The following is an 11137-nucleotide window of genomic DNA, read 5'->3' on the forward strand; positions in this document are numbered from 1 at the left end:
ACAGAGAATTAATGTCTACAGTATACGAAGTACTAAATAAACAAAACATTAAGAAAATAAACAAACCATTAAAAGCTGGGCTGTGAAAGCAGCGAGTTCTCAAAAGAGACAGAGGTGGCTAATAAACACTTTAAATTTTTAATGAAATCCATCATTAGACATCAGGAAAATGCAAATTTAAAGTATTATTATCAGAAAGAAAAACTATCATGAAAAACTCAATTCACAACAATGCTGGCAAAGATAGCCATATTCACAACAAGGGCAAACTGTTGCAGAGACTATGAAAATCAGGATGGAGATTCCTCAAAAATCTAAAAAAAAAAATAGTATGTATGTGTTCCACCTATAGTGGTATACCCAAAGGATTCTGCAGTCTACTGCAGAGACACCTGCTCGTCTGTGTTCATTGCTGCTCTATTCACAACAGCTAGGAAGTGGGATCAACCTAGGTGTTCATCAGCTGATGAACAGAAAATGAAACTGTGGTACATAACACAATATAACACTATTCAGTCATAAATAAATAAAATTATTATCTTGGGCGAAATTGGATGGCAATATAAAATATGACTCTGGATGAGGTAATTTAAACTCAGAGAGATATATGTCATATGTTCTCCTCATAGAAATTTTCTGATTTATTTTAATTTTGAAGTTTTAGGTTTCTGCGAACAAGTTTGAATGAGTAACAAGAAGCAAGAAAAGAATTGAAGGAGGCTTTAATGGAAAGAAAGAGAAAGATCCTAATAAATATTTCTAGAAATTTTATTTTATCCAACTAATAAAATGGATGTTTCCCCATCATGTTTTAAATCTAAATAAAAAAATACAAACATCAGTAGTCATCAGATTAAAGTGAAGAGTAAGCTTTGTAACCTTATAGTACAATTGATTTTCTTTAATAAAATAGAATCCACCTGGAACAAGGTGAAGACCAATATTTAACAACATAGAATTTATTATTTTCCTCAGGTACTATATAAAAATATGCCAGATGCTAGTACACAAAAAAATCGACAACCCCTATCCAATAAAGAGGGTTTGCAAATTGATCACACACACACACACATGCACACACACCAATCTGCTTAAACAAATATTTGAAAAAGTAAACAACCTTATTTTTTGTAAAGAAAGTATAAAAAATGAGATGACATTTTCACATCAAAATTAGACTAAGGCAGTTGGTTTTTATTCATATGATATGTACTTTAAAATATGTAAGTTGACACAACCCCTCTGTAAAGAGGTATTTTTAGAGAGTATAAATGTTTTTTTAAAAATGATAGTATATGAATTACTAGTTATTATTATTAATATAATATTAAACTATATTCAATATAATATTGAAACTAGCACAATGTTAGATTATTTATACTGATTGCCATGGTAGGTAGAAGTGGAAGGGGCCAAGAGAAGGGTATTAAAGTAACAGTAATGGTATTATTAATACAATGCTATATATGTATAATCCTGCTGTATCATTGCTAAAATAGTATAGTTTTAAATTATTATTAGCACATTAAACATTTGACCTTGAATCCAATCTTATAAAAGATGCAAATGATTAATTTTGGTCTCAATAAACCACCAATTCTGCTATTGAAACTGGAATATGAAATTCAAATACAAAGCACAAAGTTCCTTTCCTTGCTTTGACTTTAAACAAGAAAACACATGGCCCTTAACCAAGTGGTTATCTCAATAGCAGGATTACAATTAGAGTATTCTGAAATAGTTGGCCTCTTTTGTTCCAAATAAAACATTTAAAGCCAAATGATCCCAGTCTGTGTAGCATGTGAGATTTCAAAAGACTGCTGTAAAACAGAGGTCATAGCCGAGTTTTAAATTCAAGAAGGAAGTGAGGGTGAGGTGACCTAGGACTCTGTAGTGCATGCCAGGGAGTCTGCACTTCTTCCTGAGTTTAATGGGGAGCTGAAAGGTTTGAGCAGGAGAGAGGGTCATGGAGAGATGGAAAGTTCCTGTGTCTGTGTAGAGAGCTATCCTGGACAAAACAAGACCAGATTCCCTATTGAGTGAACCTACCATGCTTTCTGCTGCACTCAACTCTGATTCAGGGCCAAAATTGATGTAAGTGAAATTTTGAAACACTTCCATGTGTCAACAGCTATTTCTCCTGGGACTCAAATTATTTTCTGTTTTTATATAAAAAAGATGTTGTTTTGATATTAATTGCTATAAATTGCTGAAATCACTTGTGTCTTCCTAAGTGGAACTATGTGATCAAAGGCTCCTTGTCCAACTCTCCTGGTTCTACTCTCTCTTTTTTTAAATCCATAACAACATTAGGAAACAATTCTTGTGACTAAATTCCAAGTTCTCTACCTATTTATTTATCAATAAGCTATATATTACAAGTAATTCTGCCACTGCCCTTCAGTGTTTTGACTACCAAATAGAGGCACTAATATTTCACTAGACAATTTAATACATATATAATACAACCCATAATTGTTTGAGTCTAGGATAGAAGTTTCTCTTGAAAAACATTTCTCTCATTTATAGGTGAGCACTCTAAGTAAGGTCTATGATTTTCTAGATGTTGACCAGTGTGTGAGTCTCTGTCTCAACTGCCATTGACTACAAACGTAGCCTCTCTGATGAGGGTTGAGAGAAACATTAAACCTCTGTATGACAGAGTCCCCAGATCTAAAGGGACATTTGTGTCACATACCCTTATCCTACACCCTGGGGATCATCAGAGAAGAATGACAGAAAAACTTCAAGGGTTAGAGATACTGGACATCTGCAGCAAAACAACATTGTGGGGACATGGCAGAGTAGTTGCCCCCTTGACCTCACAGAAGGTGGGGCTGCTTATATAAGATGGGCACCAGATCAACTCAATATGGAAGAGGAACAGTTTCTCAAGTCTCACCTCTACATAAGAACCTATTTCCAATTGATGGCTCCAGGGTGGGGGGGAGCCATTCTGGGGGCGGGGCTCTGAAAGACTTATTATGCTCCAATAGATGGTACTGCTTTACACCCAAGTACTCACAAGTAATATGAAGTGGATTCAGTGTGAAGAGAGACAGAGAACTAGAAGAAATATGAAACTGGAAGAACAGTAACGAAGTAGCAGGAAAAGAACTGGAAGGGAGGGAAGGGGGTTGAATTTGATCAAAATTATGTACATCTGTGAAATTCTCAGTTTAAAAAAAAGAAACATCTGAGAGCAGGAGAAATAGTCTTTCACAGTAAGAAGTTGTAGTGATATTTTGTTTGTGATCTAACAAATGAAGCTTGCCTGAAGACAGAGTGTGGAGTTAGCCACTAGTTTCCATAGAGGCCAGCTACTGGTGGCACACACCTTTAAGCCCAGCTCTCAGGAAGTAGAGGCAGTCAGATCTCTGTGAGTTCAAAGCTACCCTGGGCTAAAACACAAGATGGATTCAGTCTAAAAAAGAATACTAAGAGCTAGGTCTGGGACAGGCACCAAAGCTACAGAGAAACCCTGTCTCGAAAAACCAAAAAAAAAAAAAAATCAAAGACAGGCAGTGGTGGCTCATACATTTAATCCCAGTTCTTGGGAGTCACATGCCTTTAATACCAGCACTGAGGAAGTGGAGACAGAAGGGATATGGCTGAGCAGAGATAGAAAGACAAGAAGGAAGGAGACAGGAACTCATTGCATCTACTCTAAGGGTTCCTAAAGACAGGATCTTTCCCCTTTGGTTCCGAGGATTTTGTAGAGATAAGAACTAGTGGCTGGCTGCTCTGCTTCTCTGATCTTTCAGCTTTCACCCCCTGATATCTGACTCTGGGTTTTTATTGTTAAAACCAATTAGAATTCATGCTACAAGAAGCGTAGCAATTAGTTATGTCATAGCAAATCATCAGCCCTGACAACACACACACACAAGTAACATTACACAGATTGAGCATATGAGATTGATGTATTTATACATATGTCTATGACAGCAAATAATGACAAATATGGGCCATGGATTTGAAAGAGAGCAAGGAGTGGTGAATGGGAGGATCTGAATAGAAGAAAGAGAAGGGAGAAGTGGTGTAAGTACATTATGATCTAAAAAATAAAGTAATTTTAAAAGCCTGATTTTCCTCTATTTATATGTAGAAGTCGGGCTTCCCAGTCATGTGTGGTTATGCTGTAGGTTTTGCTGCTGTTGTTGTCAATGGACTAGATCCTAGAGTAAGTGGAAGAGACATGTGCCCCTTCTGGGAGGACCCCAACCAGAAGACCCTGATCTACACAATACATTGTGATATTAAGAGTCTTCTATTGATCTGTGTCCCTAAGGAATTGTATGAAAACTAGAGGTCCCCTTCCTTCTCCTACTCCCAAACATCATTATATAAGAACTAAGAAGAAGAAAATACATCCTTGTTTAAGCAGTCATCAGTATCTCAGATTCTATTTGTTATTGCAACATTCCTTGCTTACTCTGCATAATCGAGTTTTGAAGTCTTCTTTGAAAAACTGAATGGCTGTTATGTATCCTCCTTACAGCTAGTTTCACAAGCATTTTGTATGAGAAGTATGTACAATTAGTGACGGTAGCATTTGCCAGTAATCCGTCTATTCCAGAAGCTGAGGCATGAGAATCGCAAGTTGCAGCTCAGCAACAATACAAGGGAAACTGTCTCAAATCAAATAAAATAAAAATATGAATAAGCCTCTGCCCAGATATTAAAGATTAAAGAATGTTTATCTCCTTCATTCATACAAAATGATTATGTGCACACATATGAAATATTGCATATGTTGTAATTATCCATTAGCTAAATAACTTTGAAAATAAAAGCTAGTGAATATCAGAAAACATTGAAATTACATGAAACTCGCATGGTCTGTCAGTACACCAGCTTTGACCAGAATTTACCTTGTTGCCTTTAGGACAGGAGGACACATCTGGGTACTTACTAAATAGACGAAGTTCCTATAGAAGAAAGTGGCATCACCTGCTCTACCTGAGAGTTGAAGTAGTGAGCTGAACAGGAATCTTTCAGCTTGTTGCTTTGCTTACTCAAAGAAAGTAACTTTTTCTCTCTCAGAAGAAAACAGCGAGTGCTCTTCAGAGTCAGGCAGAAATACCTCCTTGACATCAATAGGCCCTTCTCAGAAACTGTTGGTGAAGGAAGTGAAAAGTATCAGAACCCTTCAGGGGATTTAAACATTGAGGGAGAAAAAAAAAAACATTTTCTGAGAGTGTTTTCAATTTGCCAACTGAATCTCAAATATTTATCTCCTACTTTTGTAGTGTTCACTAGAGAAATCAATTACATTTCTTTTCGGTGTGGTTTACTAAGATGAATTCCCACCTATCACGGGAATATAAAACATCTGACTCCAATACCCTGTGTTGTAGGTGTCCCTATTTTGACCTACGCTATAACCTCCTCTCCAGCCTGGCATCCATGTCTGCTCTTGCCTTTCTTCAGGGCTCCCCTTTATTGAAATTCTTGCATAAGAAGATGCAAGCTCACCCATAGCTGAACAGGGCAAGGCAGAACTTCCTGCTACCTAATATTCTTCCACTCACTTATTGAACCATATGCATATCATAGTTTGAATGGTGAATGTCCCTCACAGTCTCTGGTATTGGAATACTTATCCCCAAGCTGGTGGCATCATTTGTGTAAGTTTTATTTTATTATTATGTTTTATTGAAAATAGATTTATTTTCTCATATTATATATCCTTATTACAGTTCCCCCCCCCCACTTCTCCCAATTACCTCCCACCCGCCTTCCCATTTGGGTTTAACCTCTTTCTGACTCTCTTTAGAAAGCAATCAGGCTTCTGCAGGATAATAATAAAATAAAAACAAAAATAAACACATTGTAATAAAACAAAACAAACAGAAGGAAGAGAGCCCAAGAAAAGGCACAAGAAACAGATATGGAAGCAGGTACCCACTCGTTTGCACCCTTGGGAATCTCATAAAAACACAAACCTGGAAACCATAATTTATATAGATGGACATGGAGGGTAAAAGAGAGAAAGAAAAGAATTAAAAAAAAAGAATGAAAGGAAGGAAGAAGGGAAGAAGGAAGGCAGAGAGGCTTAGCCATTGATCTTCATCTTAGCCATTCTGACAGGTGTAAAGTGTTATCTCAGAGTCATTTTGATTTGCTTTTCCATGATGGCTAAGGATGTTGAACATTTCCGTAAGTGTCTTTTAGGCATTTGAAATTCTTCTTTTGAGAGAATTCTGTTTAGTTCTGTACCCCATTTTTAATTGGCTTATTTGGAATTTTGCTGTCTAATTTCTTGAGTTCTTTATATATTTTGGAGATCAGTCCTTTGATGTGGGGTTGGTGAAGATCTTTTCCAATTCATTTGGCTGCCTTTTTGTTTTATTGACTGTGTCCTTTGCTTTACAGAAGCTTCTCAATTTCAGGAGGTCCCATTTATTTGTTGTTCCTCTCGGTGTCTGTGCTACTGGTGTTGTATTGAGGAAGTGGTCTCTTGTGCCCATGCATTGACGGCTACTTCTCACTTTCTCTTCTATCAGGTTCAGTGTGGTTGGATTTATATTGAGGTCTTTAATCCATTTGGACTTGAGTTTTGAGCATGGGGATAGATATAGATCTATTTTTATCCTTCTACATGTTGACATCCAGTTATGCCAGCATCCCCTCAACTGAAGAATGGATAAAGAAAAATGTGGCACACTTACACATTAGAGTACTACTCAGCAGTAAAAAATGATGGCATCTTGAATTTTGCATGCAAATGAATAGAACTAGAAAAAGACATCCTGAGTGAGGTAACCCAGACCCAGAAAGATGAGCATGGTATGTACTCACTCATAAGTGGATACTAGCTGTAAAGCAAAGGATATTGAGCCTACAGTTCATGATTCTAGAGAAGCTAAGTAATAAGGTAAACCCTAAGAAAAACATACATAGATCTACTTGGAAAGGGGAAATAGACAAGATCTCTTGGCAAAATTGGTAGCATGGGGGTGGTGGAGAAGGGAGAAGAGGAAAAGTGAAGGGGAGAGGATGGAGAACTTGATGGGATAAAATAATCGAGATTAAGGTCAGAGATGAGAGCAAGGAAAGAGATATTTTGATTGAAGGAGCCATTATATGGGCTAGCAAAAAAAAAATAGCACTAGAGAAATTCCCAGGAATCCACAAGGATGTCCCCATCAAAGACCCTAAGCAATAAAGAAAAGGGTACCCAAACTGGTCTTGTCCTGTAGTCAGATTGATGAATATCTTAAATGTCACCAAAGAATCTTCATCTAGCAACTAATGGAAACAGAAGCAGAGACCCGCAGTGGAGCACTGGACTGAGCTCCCTAAATCCAGTTGAAGAGTGGAAAGAGTGAGTATATCAGCAAAGAGGTCAAGATCATGATGGGCACACCAACTGAAACAGTTTACCTGAGCTAATGGGAGCTCACCAACTCCAGCCAGACAGGAAAGAAAACAGCATAGGTTGAAACTAGTTTCTCTGAATGGGATGACAGTTGTATAACTGGGGAAGACTGCTGAGCCACTGGCAGTGGCACTAGGATTTATCCCTACTGCTTGTTCTGACTTTTTGGGAACCTATTCTCTTTGGCTGGATACCTTCTTCAGCCTAGATATAGTAGGAAGGGCCTTGGACCTTCCCCAGAGCATTATGTGTTGCCTTCTCTAAGGAGTGGATGGGGGGGGGGTGGGGTTGGATAGGGGATGCTAAGTGGAGGGTATGGGTGGTGAGGAGGGAGTGGGAACTGGGATTGGTATGTATAATGTTAGAAGATTATTTGTTTTCCAAGAGATGCCCAATCATACTACAAAAGAATTTGTTCAACTATGCTCATAGCAGCATTATTTGTAAAAGCCAGAACCTGGAAACAACGTAGGTGCCCCTCAATAGAAGAATGGATAAAGACGGTGTGGCACAGAAACACTTTAGAGTTTTACTCAGCAGTAAAAAAACAATGATATCTTGAATTTTGCATGCAAATGAATGGAAATAGAAAACACTTTACTGAGTGAGATAACCCAGACCCAAAAAGATGAATATGGTATGTACTCACTCATAAGTGGATTCTAGCCATAAATAAAGGACATTGAGCCTATAAAAAAAAGAAAAGAAATTATTATTTCTTTTTCTTTCTTTCTTTTTTTTTTTTTTTTTTTTTTTTTTTTTTTTTTTAAAAAAGAGTGGTTTATTTCTCCAGTGAGACTCCCTTGGAGATAACTAAATTTTCATTTTCAAGTGGTTATCAACTGGAGATGCTACTGGGTCAGGAAGGGAGTGTGTGCCTACTTTTCCCTTCAGCTCTAGGACCCTACCTGGTGCAAAGCCATGCAGGACTGTGCATGCTGTCCAATCTCTGCACGTGCACCTGTGCACTGTGTGGGTTTCGCAAACAGCCTTGCTGGAGAAAGGGTGTCGCTAGAGACGGCAGGCTTTGAGAACTTACATGTTTCCATCTTTTCTAGTTCACTCTGTTTCTTGATTGCAATTCAAGATGTGAGCACTGAGCTTACTGTGCTAGCCATCACATCTGTTGCTTCCCCATGATAAAATCTTGTCTCCCTGGAGCCATGAGGCCAAACAAACCCTTTCTTTTGTTAAGTTGTTTTGGTGATGGTGCTTTATCAGAGCCATAAAAAAGTAATTAATACACTTGGTAGTAGTTGTCCTTCATTATACTAGGGGATTGGTTTTAGGAATCACTTCAGACACCAAAATACATAGTTGCTCAAATAACTTAAATATAATGCTGTAGTATTTGAATGTAGCCTATGCATATCATTCATATACTTTATCTCTAGTGTCCAAATACAGTGTAAGTTCAATGCCATGTAAATAATTTTTACACTGCAATTTTTGGAAAGCAGCCTCACTGTAAGGAAGCTATCATTGGGTAAAGTCAAGTCACCCATGTTTTCCCGGTTTTAGGAAACACAACTTCAATTTTTAATCCTTAACAACAGTGAGTTTTTACACATATTTCATGAGGCTACAACCACAAGATAGGATAACCTTGCTTAATGTCTTCCTACCTTCTGTTATTCTCACAAATTTTAGGCAATATGTATTTCAATCACATTCAGTTATGTTAATATCGCTGGATGAGGTGGCACATGCCTGTAATCCCAGAATTGAAGATTCAAAGCCAGTATTGCTCCAAGTTAAGGCCATCCTGAGCTGCATACCAAGGCCCACAGACCTTATTTTAATTCAGTCAGAGATGGCCAGTTTCAACAGTATTTACCCATGCATTAATTCTTTCCTATATCCTCTCTCCCTGCTGAGGTTTTTGCTCTCATCAAAGCTCATTTTCTCCTGCTTTAAAAAGCTTTTATTATTTTTGTTTAGTTACCTATTGATGACAAGATCACAGAGACATTACTCTAAGGATGATCGGGATCAGTAAAAAGAGGTTGACCGTCATTCCCATATCACACATTTCTGTCTATGTGCCAGGTAAATACGACATGTGCGTTTTTAAATTTTCATATTAGTTCTTTGAGAATTTCACACAATGTATTTTCATCATACTCACGCCCTCCCAGGCCACATTCATTTCAAGTGTGACTGGTCCTGGGCCCGCGTGTTCTGCTTTTGAAGACATGACTACCCACATACAGAAAATGTTCAAAAAATGCATCTGTGCTTCACACCACACACACGCACACACACACACACACACACACACTTTTCCTTGTCATTATTTCCTAAACAATGAAACAGCTTACATGGCACACCTTGTCGTCAGTATTATAAGTAATATAGAGAATATTTAAATTGCATACGAAGTTCTGCAGAGATTATGTGCCACTACTGAACCATTTTACAAAGAGGACCTGAGCATCACAGATTGTTGATAGTAAACTTCAGAATGTATTAAAGGATGCATGTATGTATGTGTGCTTCATTAGCGCTTTTAATAGGAAGCCAACTGTCAGTATTATTGTAGCTTTTCCTGAAATAAAAGTATTTTTTCTTTTTGAACAATTGTCTTTTTTCTCTGTTACCATTAGGACTTTTATGGTCTCTGAATTCTAGCCAGTTGAAGTTGCTCAGTATGAATGAAATTCTGCAGCAAAGGCTGGTACTGTGGCTCTCAAAGCTCCCTGTGTATGATCTGAGAGTCTTTCATAAGTTTTGCAGGCTTTTTTACTATCATTGGTTCCAAAATTGCCTCTGCCTTTATCTGTGTCTTGTTCTTCTTTTAGTAAATACAATTATGTATGTATCAGAATTTTGAATGTAGTTCACAACTCATATTTTTATCCATTGACCCTCTTTAGGTTTCCACCTCTGTGTACGCCATTGGCTGTCTTCTGTTAATGTTGTTCAGTTTTTAAGCCTTTCACAATTCTATAAGACCCCGGGCTTTTCACTCAATAAAAGTATGGTAAGCGTTTAGTTCATGGCTAAGTGTGATAATAATCTTGCTGCTGTTAGTGAGAGTATATATGAAAAAGCATTATGGAGGTTTTAAGCATTTGTATATGTTATATGCATTTATGCAAAGATCCCAAACATTTTTCTCACCTTTATGTATAACATAAGGTTTTGACTGCTTTACATGCATGGGTAGTACGTTCTGTTTACTTCCACCTCCTACTCTTATTTTCTTTTCAGCACACTTCCTCCGCCCTATGGGTCCCTTCCCACAGTCAGACATTTCCATTTTAACCAGAACTGTCTGTGCTACCAAAGGCTTGTAACTATGCATTGGAGCTTGGTAGGCTCTCTCCTGGGTACAATCAGAGCAGGTATTAAACTCTGTTATGAGACCATGTCTGTACTGGCCAGGTCATTCCTACAATGGTTTGTGACGCTTTAGTTTCACAGTCCTTTCCCTGTCTTTCAGGCCTTCCATTTTTTCTGACCCCTTTTCTATGATGTTTCCAAAGCCTTCGAGTACTATAAATGCCCATTGTGCTTCTGTTAGATCTCATTGTTTCTATAGCTCACTGATGAGTTTAAAAATATGATTTTACCTTTTCAATTTGGCTGCTTTTCTACTTGATGTTAACGAGAATATTGGTATGCTGTGACCTGCTAACTCTCAGCAAGAAGTGGAAGTTTCTATAGCTTCTTACTTATTATAAAATGTCATAGAGTGAGTGGAAACATTTTTGAGAATGCTCATTTCATGTACACAACAACACATTATTC

The sequence above is a fragment of the Alexandromys fortis genome, unplaced genomic scaffold (genome assembly GCF_014885135.2).
Source record: "Alexandromys fortis isolate MF-2015 unplaced genomic scaffold, M_Fortis_MF-2015_v1.1 scaffold_37, whole genome shotgun sequence".
In the NCBI taxonomy this organism is placed as follows: Eukaryota; Metazoa; Chordata; class Mammalia; order Rodentia; family Cricetidae; genus Alexandromys; species Alexandromys fortis.